The sequence below is a fragment of the Ochotona curzoniae genome, unplaced genomic scaffold (genome assembly GCF_017591425.1).
Source record: "Ochotona curzoniae isolate NIBS_2020 unplaced genomic scaffold, NIBS_Ocur_1.0 contig_64, whole genome shotgun sequence".
NCBI lineage: Eukaryota > Metazoa > Chordata > Mammalia > Lagomorpha > Ochotonidae > Ochotona > Ochotona curzoniae.
In genome coordinates this window covers 46,607,120-46,622,031 of record NW_024466502.1, presented here as the reverse complement: position 1 = coordinate 46,622,031, position 14,912 = coordinate 46,607,120, and positions in this window count along the sequence as shown.

Here is a 14,912-nt window from a genome sequence, read left to right as displayed (position 1 = left end):
GGTTCCCTGCACCTGTGTGGGAGACCTGGAAGAGGCAGCACTGGCCGTTGCGGCTCACTTGGGGAGTGAATCACCGGATGGAGGACCTTCCTCTCTGTCTCTCCTCCTCTCTGTATATCTGACTTTGTAATGAAAAATAAATAAAATCTTAAAAAAAAAAAGAAATCTCCTCTCATCCAAGGGCAAAGCCTTCACTCTTGTCTATTGTGACTTAATCACAAATGATCCACACATTTACATAAAAAGTGAAAACCATCATATGCAAATCTCTGTCATACACTCACAAACCTTTTATATTCCTTCATAAACTTAACAATAAAGTGATGTCTCTCCTTCCTTTCTTCCTTCTGTCCTTTTCTCCCTTCTTCCCTCCTGCCCTCTCTTCTTCCTTCCTCCCTCTCCTTCCTGATCAGTAGAAATGTTCTGATCTTTATGGTAAAGTGATACTAGGTTCTGGAACGCTGATAAAGATAAACCATGAAGCCGGTGGCATTTTAAGATCGAAGCCCTTCCTGGATTCTGAGAACTGCAAGGCAGCATCCTTTACCACCTTGCCTCCCAGTCCCAGCCAGTCTTTTACCAGCTGGTCATTAATCCCCAGCATTATAAAAGTGAGAAAAGTCATTGGTTTTCAAGAGCATTTGAATAGTCCTAACTCTCAAACCTCCAGCAAAAATAGAACCAAAGCACATGTAGAAATATGGTTTTGTCCATCCTGACTTCCCTCAGTAAAGTGAGGATTTATCTGGGGCTAGCCATTGTTGCCATTCAAATGCTCCCTTAGAGCCAAAGAAATCATACACTCTGACTTAGGACCCTCCTCCTAGGACTTGCCCCCATTGCAAACAAATTCGAATTCCACGAGGATTATGAGACTTTAAAAGGCCCCGTGCTTCCAAAGTATAAACTGGATCTCCTGCACACACACTTACACACACAAAAAAAGGATAATGAGGAAAAAGCATGCTGTTTCCTAAAGCTAGCTGCTTTACTGTCTTTTCTTTTGCTTTCCTTGTTTTTGACTTCAGAAATTCTGGTTTTTGTTTTGTTTTGTTTATTTCTTTTAGGTTTTGTCTGTTTGTTTTAGCAGCAGGTGCAGTAGCACTCAGCCTACCTGAAAGTTCTAGTCTTTACAGTTCAAACTGTCCCTTGACATGGAACGACTCCAGGAAGGCAAGCCAAGAAAGTAATTATGACAAGCTTAAAGAAATCTATAAAATTCTAAAACAGCTAACTAATCATTTGATGACCGGTGAAACCAGGGGGAATTAAATGGAAATATTCACTCTGAGATTTATAAACTAAAATATATACGGCAAAAGCAAAGCAAGCCACGGTAAAGGGATGGGAGAGGAACAGCCAGCAGAGAGAGGAGAGGGTGGCCTTAGAGGGGGTCAAATGTGGGTACTGAGAAATGAGTGTTTGCTTGTCTTAAGTGCTCTCCCCTCCCAGGCCTGGTTGTGCCAACTCGCAGACTCTTGTAAACTCTTCCATTTTTTATGCTTTTTTGGGTACAGATGTTCAACAGCTCCAAGGTGAACAGCAACTCTCTTGCAGGAAATAAACTCAAGAGTATTTTTATGTGACCAGTGCTCCAAGAAAGCTAAGGAAGAACACACAGGCCATTTGAAACTAGTGAGCCTAGCCAAACCTCAGACTAAATGTGTGTCTTAGACAGATCCCCCAGCCTCCAGCCACGTCCCTCCCCACCAGAATGTGAGTGGACTTCAAAACAGCCACGGCCCTCCCCACCGGAATATGAGTGGACTTCAAAAGGAGCTCATGGTGGGAGGGAGGAATGAATGACAAGGTAAGTTTCTTCGGGTGCGAAATGTTTTTAAACTTTAGGCATATACATATCTTTTTCTTTTCATGTTATGTATTCTGCATTGGCTTTCTGAAGACCCCTCAGAGTTTGATTTTAAGAGTCGCTGTTGGCACAGCCTGGCTTGCATTGTGCTAGTCTCAACACTGCTCAGTATTCCCTGTAAGCAACACAGGGATCAATGTAAAGATTTTCCTGAAACCATATTTTTGCCCTTTGGAGGTTACAACTATTGATAGGAAGAAGAGGTCTACCAGCATGCAATAAATTGGGGAGTGAAAGTGGCCTATATCCCTCTGGTGTACCTGAAAATAAACTCCCAGTTTAACTTTTTGGAAATAAGGCAAATGTTTAAAATAGCCTGAAGTGAAACTTGAATGTTTCAGGCAACCCAGCTGCGTCTGAGGCTGGTGTTGGGGCAGAGGGAGGAAGTGGTGGTTTCTCTTTGAAGCCTGGCTGCTACAAGAGCAAGAGCAGCCAAATGGCAAGGGGAAGCTACGTCCCTAGCTGCCGGCCTCTGCCAGAGTGGCGGACAGACTGCGTGTCCTGCTGCTTCTTTCTGCAGGGCAAAGAAAGAAAGAAAAAGAGAGAGAGAGAGAGAGAGAGAGAGAGAAACGAAGGAAGGAAGGAAGGAAGGAAGGAAGGAAGGAAGGAAGGAAGGAAGGAAGGAAGGAAGGAAGGGAGGAAGGAAGGGAAAGAAAAAGAAAGAAAGAAAGAAAGAAAGAAAGAAAGAAAGAAAGAAAGAAAGAAAGAAAGAAAGAAAGAAAGAAAGAAAGAAAGAAAGAAAGAAAGAAAGAAAAAGAAAAAGAGAGAGAAAGAAAGAAAGAGAAAAAGAGAGAGAAAGAAAGAAAGCAAGCAAGAAAGCAAAAGAGTTGGTGCCATAGCCTAGTGATTAAAGTCCTTGCCTTGAACATGCCAGGATCCCATATGGACACTGGTTCTAATACTGGTGGCTCCACTTCCCATCCAACTCCCTGCCTGTGGCCGGGGAAAGCAGTCGAGGATGGCCCAAAGCTTTGGGACCTTGTACCCTCATGGACAACCCGGAAGAAGCTCCTGGCTTCTGGCTTCGGATTGGCTCAGTTCCAGCCCTTGCGGCCACTTGAGGAGTGAACCATTGGACGGAAGATCTTTTTCTCTGTCTCTCCTCCTCTCTGTATATCCGACTTTCCAATAAAAATAAAATAAATCTTTAGAAAAAAAGACAAAAAGTAAGGAGAACAAGAAGCATGCAAGGATGCAATGCGAAATCTCAGGCTTTAGTTGGCAGTGTCATTGTGGCAATGAAATTTTAAAGAAATCAAGATGCCTTCAGCAAGAGGAACTCTGTCAAATGCTAAACAAACTGAGGAAGAAGAGAGGATGAAAGGATAAATATCATATGTTCTTTATGATGTAAGGTAACATTCATGCAAAATACAAAACAAATAGATATATAGATAAACATGTATATACATATATTCTCATAGATGAACCTATAATGGAGACTAGCATACCAGGAAGTGAAAACCTACTGCAGTATTCATCTCTACTCCTGAATAAAAGGAAAACTCCCAATGAAGCTGTGAAATATACCTTAACAACAGGATACTAGAATGTCATGATACACTTAACAGAATACTGGGCTTGTGACTGTTGCTAAAGGACTACATTATTATAATTATATAGGGAGAAATGGTAGGGGGGGAAGAACGGGGGGGGAGGAAAGAGAGCTGGAGGAGAGAATCCCTATGTTCACAAAACTGTATCATGGACGATAAGAATAACAATTAAAAATACAAAAAAAGAGGATGAAATTTCTATTTGCTGTTTTGATAAAAAGGAATTGGGGTTGAAGGAAAGATGTGCAAGTGTGGGGACAGGTTCTCCACTGTATCCAAGTCATTTTTTGTCTTTGCCAAAATTCTCTTCTCTTTGCCCTCTAAAAAAGCTACTAAAGGAAAAGTCCTAGGTTAATTCCTATATTCTGTCCACTTTTCTAAGTTGCCTGACTTCTGGACGATCTTATTGATCTGTTTGTGAATGAATCTCCTCGGATCACTTCCCTGAACTCCAGCCATCAAATTTCCACTAGGATCCATAATCTTCATTTAGACATCTCAAGGCATAAAGATCTTACATGCAGAAAAGTTGATTGCCTGGTCTCTGCCTCGCAAACCTTCCCCTCTTGCTAGTTATCTCCTCTAGCCAGAGGGCAATTGTTTGCTCCAGCTTAGAGGACATCTTTGCTCATCTTTCGCTACCACCCTCCATCCAAACCTTCAACAAATCCTTTCCATTCTACTTTGAAAATATATCCTAAGTCAGCCCACTTCTTTGTGTACTGCTTCACCCCTCCATATAGAAGTCTGGTTCATGTCAGCTGGTCAATAATCAGCAGGTGATCACTTCTTGAGTCAATGAGAAGAGGAAACTGTCTGATGTTGGATTGGCTCACACCCAATTGTAGCTGAGGCTACAGATTCTTCAGCAACACCCCAGAGTTGGGGGTGGGGACAAAAGGGTCCAAGAGGTCCTGGGGATGGAGAAACATAGTAGAACAGCTTAGCTGTGTTGACCCGAGCACAACCAGGTACACTGCCAAAATTCAGCCCCAACCGTTTTCTGACCTTTCCACCCAAAGCCACTAACAAGGGAACCTATGTATGCTAATCAAGAGTCACAGTTATTTTCTTTCATGACGATTGTTCTGCTTGGATATCAAACTCAGTCAAACCTTGAACTCCAGGCCCAGCCTCTGTTTGACAGCAGCCTCACTGGTAACTCCCAATGAGAACCACACAACTGATGTTAGTCAACCCACAGAACTGTGTGGGACAAAATAGTGATTTTAGGTCATTATGTTTTGGAATGGGTAGTTATGTAGCCACAGATAGTCACAACAATAATTGGTACCTGAAATTTGAGTGCTACCATAACAACTCCAAACCATGCAATGGTAGCTTTGACTCATGCAGGGGGCAAAGGCCAGAAGGTCTTCCAAAGATAGGAGGATAAAGTTGTTAGAGAGAGAAACAATCTTGTTAAGAAGAGCTAAAAACCTTGAGGAAAACAGAAAATATTTCTAATGAATTGGTGATTCTGATGAGAGACTTCCAGGCAGAATACTCAAAGTGTCTAGTAAGACATGTTTGAAACAGAATTTTACTTCTTAAACATGAACTGACAGAAAATATAGCATATGTAGGATAATTTGTACAGTCAGAAAAAGGGTTTCAAAATAGGAAATACCCTAAAAGAGATACAACTGGTAGGACATTTTATGAAGCTTTAGAAAGACTTACAGTTTTCTCTGAGAGATTTATGAATATTGCTTTTGTCCAGTTGAATGAACCCCAGTGAGATTCCTTAGCAATGCACAAAACAGTTCATTGAATATTATCTTAGGGAAGTATCAGAAGCTTGAACAGTAAGTCACAGGAATAAAGTGAAAAGAGTCCCTAGCTTTCCCATATTCCATAGTTAGCAAACACACAGAGAAAGCCATTCTACTAAGTGAGATCAACTCCTGCAGTTAAGAAAAAAAAAATCTTATCTGCAGAGAGTGCAGAGATAAGAACCATGCAGAACTACTTCCAGCTACCAGAACTGTGCCTAGAACTACTGACTAGCAGTATGACTCTGAGTTCCTGCTTAATCATAACTGCAATGTACCTCCAGCTTTCCATATCCCCTTTCCTTTCTGTTACTCCTTTCTCTTTTAATCATTGTTTTATTTTGGATGTAGAGGCCATATTTACATCATGCAAAATTACACTCAAGGAGCTGCAAAACAGGCAATGCCTTCTTTGAACCCAAGTCCGACTTATATAATGAGATCCAGGCTTATTATGATGATAGGAACAATAAGTGTATTATTTACATGGGAGAAAGGTAAATTGTTGTGGCCAAAGAGTCTTCTAAGGTTTTTATCTCCAATTGGTCACCATAAACTTTCTCCTCTCCTGTATGTATACAGCACTCCCATCAAGACATGAAGACTTAGGCCCAGCAGCGTGGCCTAGCAGCTAAAGTCCTCGCCTTGAACACACCCGGGATTCCATATGGGCGCTGGTTCTAATCCTGGCAGCTCCATTTCCCATCTAGCTCCCTGCTTGTGGCCTGGGAAAGTGGTAGAGGATGGCCCAAAGCTTTGGGATCCTGCACCCATGTGGGATACCCAGAAGTCCCTGGCTCCTGGCTTCGGATCGGCATAGCATCCACCATTGCGCTCACTGGGGGAGTGAATCATCGGATGGAAGATCTTCCTCTCTGTCTCTCCTCCTCTCTGTATATCTGACTTTCCAATAAATAAATAAATCTTAAAAAAAAAAAAAGACATGAAGACTTTTTAGAGCTTGCTTTCTTTTCTTTTCTTTTTTTAAAATCTTATTTGAAAGGCAGAGAGAGATATTTTTCATCTGCTGATTCACTTGTCAAATGGCCACAACTGCTAAGCTGAAGCCAGGAGCCATGAGTTTCCTCTGTATCTCCCACATGGCTGCAGGAGCCCAGGCACTTGGGCCATTATCTGCTGCTTTCCCAGGTTCATTAGCAGGGAGCTGGATCAGTAGTAAAACAGATGGGTCTCAAGCTGGTACCCAAATGGGATGCCAGCACTGCAGGGGGCTTCTTAGCTTACTGCTCCACCACACCAGCCCCAAGAAGAGGAGTCTTCAGCAGGATCATTATGTGTGGATAACTAGCACATCACACCATGGTATAGAGATGATCAACACATTGTGCTATGGGACAGCCAAATCCACATACTAGACCGACAGACACCTGAAATAAACCATGGGTACTGACTCAAGCTCCACGTTCTGATACAACTGCTTGCTACTGTGCCTGAGACAGTGCTTGGGCCTTTGCCACACCAAGCAGCTCCAGGCTCCTGGTTTTGGCTTCACTCAGTCCTGGCCATTATGGCCTTTGAGGAGTGACCCAGCAGATGGAAGATATCTCTGCCTCTTCCTCTCTTACTCTCTGTATCTCTGCCTTTCAAATAAATAAATGAATAAATCTTACAAAAAAGGAAACATGTATATATATAAGTACATACATGTAAACATAATTATTTTATATATTGATAAACAGAGTGATAGCTGCATACATAGAAAAGTACACAGATATAGACTAGGTACATGTACAATTCTATCCCTATAAGCACAACAAAAATTGGTCAAGACAAAATCCCAATCTTCTAATAGGAGATATCTCTAAGGACTGAATTAGATTAATAGAGGGAGGGCAAACTTTTGTTCCTTCATAAAAAAATAAAAGTAGTGTGATTGTAATTTTGGACAAAGGAAATATTTCAGGATGTTTTATAATAAAATGTAAATCTATAACTTTCCATGTATATATACATATTAATCATTTTCATTTGTTTCACTCAAAAGAGTGCTGTTATGTGGAAGGCAGTGTTCCTTATTATTACATTATGACAATATTATCAACTATTTTATCCTTCTATTATTCTAGAAAAATGACCTATTTTCATGATCAAAGAAAAAGTACATATTTAGCCATATAGAGAGCAAAAACTATAAGATATATAGTTAATATATATATATATACACACACACACATATATACATATATAAAGACTGGAATGAATACAGACAATTCTGCTTTAAGGCTAAGTAATATTGAAAAGCGTTCAGTTTTACAAAGTCAGACAATGCCAATTACAGGGCTTATCAGTAGAAACCAAGACAAGACAGTTCCTAAAGCCACTTTGTACAAAACTGTGTAACAAAAGCAATCCAAATAACAGCCCCGTTGAATCTTCTGTGGCATTTTTCCACCATCAGTCAACGGACCTTTTTCAGCTTTAACTACTGAAGCTTTTCCTCCTTCTTCAAGTGGAAAGTCCTTGAGGGCATGGTTTTTTTTTTTTTTTTTTTTTTTTTCTAATAGAGACCAGTTTCATCCCAACTTATAAATCTAGTGAACTGCTACAGAAATTTACAAAGCATGTGCTGGATTTATATAATTTTAATTATACGCTAAGCTTGGTTTCTTGAAGATCTTTGGCAAGGACTTTCTAATTGGCTGTAAGAATGCTTGCCCTTGATCGCTTCAAAAATTAAGGTGCAAGGGAAACACTGCCCCCCTTCCCCCAGCCCATGAACCTACATGACTTCCACCATGATGTTGACATTATTCTCCAAGTAGAAACCACCTATGAGTTCACTGGAATGAAAGATACTCATGTTAAAGCAGAGGAGACTACAACACAGAGAGTGCGTTGGCCTGACAGTGAAATTGCACATTAAAACAAACGTGCCCTCAATGCATCTCAAGGTTCCCACACGCGTCTGGCAGTTCTTGCTCCCATCTTGCCCAGGAGTTTTCCAAAACTTCTCCACTCTCCATAGATCTCTGCTTTGCCATGTTGATCTATCTTCCCTCTTACTCTCTCCAAGATGAACTCCTTAAACTTGAACCCATCCTCTTTTGCACAATTGGATTAGCACTTCTATTTTCTAAGGACTATTACCCCAGATATCACATGGTCATTTTCAGGATCCTTTCACCAGTTTTTCCTTCTCTGTTATATTCAGCATTTCTCTCTCACTTGGATCGTGCTCACTGACATGTACACTCAAGTTCCTCCCATCTGCAAACAAAAAAAACAAACTCCTCTTTTATACCTTATAACTGGGTCACTCACATTTATAAGTGTTGCTCTACCTATCTGTTCTCTAGTCAATATTCTTGGTGATCATTTCAATGGATACCAAGTTATCCAGGTCACTCATTTAAAATCCTTCAACAATTTCTCTTGTTCTTCCATTGACAACCCAAACCCTTCCGATACCTTACGAAGCCCTGCACAATTTAACATCTGCTCACCTTTCCAACTTAATTTTTCATCACCACCCTCCCTCTCTCAGTACTATACTCTTACTTCTCTCCTTTCATGTCACAAATACACAATGCCCTTCCTTCCCCAAGACATTTGTACATTTTTCTCAAGCAGTTTCAAGAAGAGGTAGGCATTTGGTCCAATGTTTAAGTCATCTGCTAGGATGGCCATGCGCTGTGTCAGAGTCCCTGCATCTGAGTCCTAGCTGCAGCTCCCAGTTCAAGCTTTCCTGCTAATGTGGACCCTGGGAGGGGGAGATGTGGCACAAGTTTTTGAGTTTCTGCCACTCATGAGGGAGTCCTGGATTGAGCTTCCAGCTCCAAGCTTCAGCACCCCTGGCCATTAGGAGTATTTCAGGAGTAAACCAGTGAAAGGAAGCATATCTCTTCACCCCTTTCATTCACATACATTTAATGCATTTCCCCGATTCCTGATCACCTCGCTTGAAAATTATTTTATTTACATATGACTTCCTAGAAACACAAAGTCAGACAACTTTTCTTTGAAGAAACTAACTTTGAAATGCATTTTTGTGATCACTTAATTAGCATTTATGTCTTTCCACCATATCAAAAAACCCTGTTAGAGAACACAAATTCCAAGTTGTTCCCCCCAAATTCAGCAGATAGTAGACCAAGTACAAAATAAAGTTTCCTTCTCTTCTCTCTTTAAATGAGAGTAGAGAAGGAAAAAAGAGGGAGGGGGAGGAAAGGGATGGGTAGAGGAGGGGAGGGGAGGGGAGGAAATGGACAAAGAGAGAGGAAAAAAGGAGAGAGAGTGGAAAAAGGCAAGAAAAAAAAACAGAGCAAAAGTGCAAGAGACAAAGGCAGAATAACCTACCACCTTAACTAGGTCCTCTATTTGTGAAGAAGATAAATTCGGGTTTTCTAAGACAAAAGTGTCATGTTCGTATCACTGTTGTCCCATTCTTGAAACCAACTGGATTATTTACTATAGGAAAAGCTGGGCCAAGAGACTCAGTGCTGCCTTCTGCTCATCTTTTGTCCATCTTGCTAATCCCCAAAGAGAAGCACATGGTAGTCATCTCAGTTTCCATTATTCTTGGCATGGCCATTGAGTGACATGTCAGTTACAGCCCTCTGACTCCTGATTGGAGCCAGAAGAGACCTCATTCTTAATCCTGCCTAGAAAACACAATATCATATTTCAATTTGGTGGGTGAATGTACCAGAGGGGCACACACGATTAAGACATTATAAATTCTATGGGGCATACGCATTTGCTAAAGAAACCCTTGAGACTCATGCACTTGGAAGAGCTGGCCACAGAAGTTGAATTTTTATAGATAATTTTATGACATCTGACCTTGAAGCTGCTTCTTCAGCATCACCATAGAATAGTTCATTCTGGGAGGAAATTCTCTAGGAAGGACAGATGCTTTTCATTTTTAAGTGAAATCCACAGACGATTGTAAGGTGAGCTTTTTGTCAAACAAGTGAAGACAATTCCATGTGCCAGCTAAAGCTAACAACAGTAATAGACACTCACAACCCATCTTTTTCTGGAAGCTTGGTGCTTCACACAGCATCCACAACCCTATTTCCAATTGGACAGGAAATATCCCTGCCATTTTATATCTGAAGAAATCTAAGCTTAGGAGGATAAGTTTCCCCATGATTTTTCAGCTTACGGTTTAGAAAGTCAAATTAAAAACTTCAGATTGGTTTGCATCAAAAGCTCTTGACTTTTCTAGAGAAAACAACAATGACGATATCTGAAGTAATGTGAAAATTAAGGCATTCTTTTTCTCCACCGTATCCTCATCTACTGTTTGCATCCGTTCTTTCAAATCTTAAAAATATTCTTGCTCTCATCTCAAAATATTGTCTCTTGTTTGGACAAACACAAAATAGGATATTCTAGAGAGATGGTCAGGAAACGTTCCCTGAACAGCATCCTCATCTACACTAACCAAAAGGTCCTCTGTTGATCTTTGAAAACACCCAGGGTTTCTCCCGTCGTAATACACCAGTGTGTCGTGGGTAGCAGCTTGTGCTTCTCTGCTACACAGTTCTGGAGTGGGATGAACCCAACCAATATCCTGCTTGTCTTGGACACAGCTTGTATTTATTCAGCACATGGTAGGTGTTCAAACATGTTTTTTTTTTTTTTAAAGTGCATCAAGATGTCTTCCCACTTCTCCCCCAAATTCTTAAGAATTACACCATTCTTTTTTAAAAAAATAATAAAAACAGAAAACATTCAGAAAAAAAGATCTCTAAGATAACAGTGCCAACTTAAATCAGGTTTACTGAAGAGAACAAGATTTCCTCCAGACCTCTGACATCTCTCTATCAAGGCGCAGTGCAGCAGTGACAGGAGAATTCTATGAGTATGGTTACAAACCCTGTCTAAGAGAAAAGCCCAAAGTCAAGGATGGATATTAATCAAAAACCATCTGGAAATTAGCCCTCACACCCATCGCAAATGATCACAAGAGGAATTTAAAATTTATGGTGAACTGTGGCAACCAGAGCCATGGTAACCCCTTTCTGCCCATTTCAACTTAATTCCTAATTACACTGGCACAAGAATACATATTAAAGTCCCAGCAGAGGGATACATGGTCATTTCTAGGTATAAAAACCATTTACCTTAATATCTACTGTCCAAAAGAAGGTGTACAGCTTACAGTCAAAACATTGCAAATTAACAACAACAACAACAACAAAAAAAAAAAAAACCAGCAGGGAAACAATGGTCTATTGAGTAAACCAACAGAAACAGACTGAGATGCAACATGAACTATGAACACATTAAAACTATGAACATAAAAGTAACTATAATTAATTTGCTAAACACCTTAATGAGAAATGGAGAACTTAACATAGTGTCAGAAGAATTCAGCAGAGAAGACTCCAAGGAAGACTATAGGACAAACACTAAAAATAGAAAACTACAACAGTCCCAAACAATGTCTTTGCGTGGCCTTAACTACAAATATATCAAATACCCAAATTAAAACACAAAAATAAAAATAAATGGAATTAAGAAATATGATAAGCTACACAAAGGATATAGGACAGTAACTATTTTTTAATGACTTTTTAATTGGAATCCTACGAGAGAGGGAAAAAGCAGAAGGAACATTGGAGTATATTGTGGCCGATAGCATTGTAAAACTAATCACAGGCACTGAGTCAGGGATATAAGAACGGAAAGAGCATCAAAGAGGAAACACGATGAAAAACAAACAAAAACAAATCCAAGACAAACCTCATAAAATTTGCTAGAAAATAAAAAGGAGAAAAAGTTTGAAGGCAGCCCAAAATGAAAGCACAATAATATTGATAGAGCTAGCTAACTAATTAGCTTTGGGGAGAAGCCACAAATCTCCCTTGCAGAAAATTTCCCACCATTTTCTGTAGTTACTCCACCCTTAAGCAGAGGGAACGTAATTCCCCATGTCCAAAGCAGGGGCTGCACATACAAACTTCCTTTAAGACTGTACCAAAGGGAAAGCTGAGAAAGCTGAGGAACACGACCTCAGCCATGTCATCAAGACCAGTGTCAAGAAAGAAAAGCGATGTTGACAGTATGTCTCCTTAATATGATGTTATGGAAACAGTACTTTACCTCTGCGGTCTTCCACACAGAAAAACCATAATCACAGTCCAATCACGAGAAAAACAGCAGGCACATTCAGATAGAAGGGCATTCTACAGAACCCCTGGCAAGTCCTTTCTTAAAACTATCAAAGTCATCAAAAAACAAATCTAGAAAACTGTCATGGCCAAGGAGAGAAGCCTAGGAAGACATCATGACCAAACATAATGTATTATTCTAGATGGGATCCTAGCAAACACATTTGATAAAAGCTAAAGAAGTTTGCATAAGATATTGACCTCAATTAATAATTTAATTTGTAGTAGTTTTCTAATTTTAAGATATAATTGCACTAATAAAAGACAAAAATGTGGAGACAGGGTTTGGTCTATATGCATATTTTTCTACAATATTGTTGTAGTATCGTTGTTACAAAAACCTTTCTAAGTATAGTGTAAACCAAAGCCTTTTAAAATGCAATAAGGACCTGGCGCAATAGCGTAGCAGTTAAAGTCCTCGCCTTGCATGCGCCAGGATCCCATATGGGCACCAGTTCTAATCCCAGCGGCCCTGCTTCCCATTCAGCTCCCTGCTTGTGGCCTGGGAAAGCAGTAGAGGACAGCCCAAAGCTTTGGGACCCTGCACCTGTGTGGGAAATCCGGAAGAGGCTCTGGGCACCTGGCTTCGGATTGGCTCAGCTCCAGCCGTTGAGGCCACTTGGGGAGTAAATCATCGGACATTAGATCTCCTCTTCTCTGTATCTCTGCCTTTCCAATAAAAAATAAATAAATCTTCAAAATGCAATACAAAAGTAACAGCAATGTATGTAGAAAAACAAGGAATAAATGTATCCATCAAAAACCATACAAATCAGAAGAAACAGAGTGATATCATTAACTTTTTTATTTGTCAACTATAGTTCTGCACCCAGAGAACATCTTTCAAAAGAGAAAGGACAAGAATTACATGGTACAGCAGGTTAAGCCTTGATTGTGGAAACAAAACCCTTACTGGAGTGCCATTTCAAGTCCTGTATATTCCACTTCTGGTCCAGTTTCCTGCCAGCAGGTCTGAGAAGGAAACAGAGGATGGTCCAAGTACTTGGGCCCCTGCCACCCACAAGACCAGATGGAGTCCCTGACTTCTGGCTTAGATATGGCCTAGATCCAGTCTGTCATGGCAAAGTAATAAAGTAATAAATGAAAGGGCCTTTCTTTTCTTCCCTCCCTCCCTCCCTTCCTTCTTTCCTTCCTTCCTTCCTTCTTTCTTTCCTTCCTTTCCTCCTTCCTTTCTCTCTCTCTCTCTCTCTCTCTCTCTCTCTCTCTCTCTCTTTTTCTCTGTGTGCCCATGTATGTGTGCCCATGTGTCTCTATGTATTGCTGTGCCTTTCAAATAAATCTGATAAATGGAAGGATATTGCCATTTGGTCTAGCAGATAAGGCACTGGCCAGGAATCCTGGTTCATGTCCCAGCTGCTCCACTTCCCATCCAGCTCCCCGTTTGTTGCCTGGGGAAGCAGTAGAAGATGACTCAAAGCCTTGGGATCCTATACCCACATGGGAGATAAAGAAGAAGCTCCTAGCTCCTGGCTTCAGATCGGCTCCACTTCAGCCATTGTGGCCACCTGAGGAGCGAACCAACAGATGGAAGATCTTTCCCTTTATATCTCCTTCTTTCTGTAAATCTGTCTTTCCAATAAAATTTTTTTTAAATCTTTGAAAGAATTAAATATATATGTATATATGTATATTTAAAGAAAGGGGAATTCAAAGACTTTCTTAAAGAATAAGAAAAAGGGAAAATTAATTTCCAGTAGACTTGCCCTGTAGGAAATTTTTAAAAGAAGTTATCCAGGTAGAAGGCATATAATACCAGATATAAACCTGAATTTCATAAGCTAATGAGGAGTTGCTGTAAACGGAATAGATAAAATTTTAAAAGCAGACTTTCTTTCCTTCCTAAGTGCTTTAACATATAACTGCTTATTCAAAGCAAAAAGAGCAGCAACTTATCATGTGTTTGTACTATATGTACAATTAAGATGTATAGCACAAGATAATATGGTAGAATTGAGACTACAATTTTAAGAGGTCCTACATACTTGTCAAGTGAGGCAATGTTTGAATGTAAACTCAGATAATTTAAAGGTGCATATCAGAACTTTAGGGCAACAGCTACAAATAAAAAAATTATTGAGACATAACATCATCTGCAAAAGCTGTCTGCATTCTCATGTTCATTATAAGGAACAGAAACAACTTAAATCCTGTCCACAGATGAATGAATGAAGCAGTGTGGCACACACATTTAAGGAAAGATCATTCTTAAAAAAATCTTTAAAAAGAAAGTGAAAATTTTCAACAATATTGATGAACTTGGAGGATATTACACTGAGTAAGTCAGACACAGAAGGAATGATACTATCTAATACTTCTTACATGATGAATCTTAAATATTACACTCCTTGAAGTACAGAATGCACTGGTGTTTTGTGGACATTATGGGGAAAGAGAAACAGCGAACTCTTAGCCAAAGGATTCTCAGCTTTGGTTATAAGTCTTACAGCTCTGTAGGTTCTATATTCAGTTTTACCGGATTGAATACATTATTTGTGTAGAAAACAGATCTTAAGCTAGGTTTGTTTTAAATCATAAATAATTAGCAACA